The sequence below is a fragment of the Mandrillus leucophaeus genome, unplaced genomic scaffold, assembly GCF_000951045.1.
Source record: "Mandrillus leucophaeus isolate KB7577 unplaced genomic scaffold, Mleu.le_1.0 Scaffold703, whole genome shotgun sequence".
NCBI classification, from domain to species: domain Eukaryota; kingdom Metazoa; phylum Chordata; class Mammalia; order Primates; family Cercopithecidae; genus Mandrillus; species Mandrillus leucophaeus.
Genome location: NW_012107620.1, coordinates 374,887 through 375,847, shown reverse-complemented (window position 1 = coordinate 375,847; position 961 = coordinate 374,887). Strand labels below are relative to the sequence as shown.

Sequence of the window (961 nt, the reverse complement as noted above, 5' to 3'; positions counted from 1 at the left end):
TAGAAGGCATGGAGGACGTGATTGTGAATCTCTCCAATTTCACGTTTTTCCCATTCACCCACCTCTGCTGTCTTCCTCCCACTTATACAGTTGTTCTTTGACCCCGTCTCCAACCCAACAGCAGGTTCTGCACTATTTGTGTTCTGCACTTATCTATTTTATGAAATATTGGAGCTCCCTGAAAATATAAAAGAAGCAGACATTGCTCCGAGATGCTGAACTCAAAGAGGAGAAAATCTTCAATAGGCCAGTGATGGTCAGGTTAAATTTTTTCCTCTCCCCATATAATTGCTTGGCCTTTTCCATTGCCTTTGTTATTGTTTCTCTTGCAAACTGAGAGTTGTCAGGCCAGGCACGGTGGCTCATGCCTGTAATCCCAGCACTTTGGGAGGCCAAGGCCGGCAGATTACCTGAGGTCAGGAGTTCAAGACTAGCCTGGCCAAAACAGCGAAACCCTGTCTCTACTAAAAATACAAAAAATTAGCTGGGCGTGGTGGCATGCGCCTGTAGACCCAGCTACTCGGGAGGCTGAGACAGGAGAATTGCTGGAGCCCGGGAGGCAGAGGTTGCAGTGAGCCCAGATTGCATCACCGCACTCCAGCATGGGCAACAGAGCAAGACTTGGTCTTAAAAAAAAAAAAAAAAAAAGGAATTGTCTTGTCTCAGAATGAAGAGAGGCCATTCATTTCAATGTGAGAATCAACTCCAGAGAATTACCTTCTTCCGGTCTCCTCAGCAAAATAAGGTGTTTTGATTGGTGGAGGGCAGACAGATAATTTTGGCACATGGAATGGCCACATTAGGGAGTAGGTGATAGAAAGGAACGCCAGTTTACCGAGAATCCAATGTCTGTCTGCTGAAAACCTCAGGACCAGGAGAGTCCCACAGGTGGACAAATGCATCAGGTGGGCTGCTGGAAGAGGGTGCTATTCTGTCCAGAGATCCAAGCAGGCAGGGACTG

General features: G+C 47.1%; 2 protein-coding genes across 2 annotated transcripts in view; both read left to right on the top strand.

Annotated features, from left to right (window-relative positions):
- The window catches only part of MPV17L (MPV17 mitochondrial membrane protein-like), a 274,356-nt gene that overhangs the window by 177,479 nt on the left and 95,916 nt on the right, over positions 1–961 (top strand). The window lies entirely within an intron of this gene.
- The window catches only part of LOC105528148 (chromosome unknown open reading frame, human C16orf45), a 211,490-nt gene that overhangs the window by 114,613 nt on the left and 95,916 nt on the right, over positions 1–961 (top strand). The gene's annotated exons all lie outside the window — the stretch shown is intronic.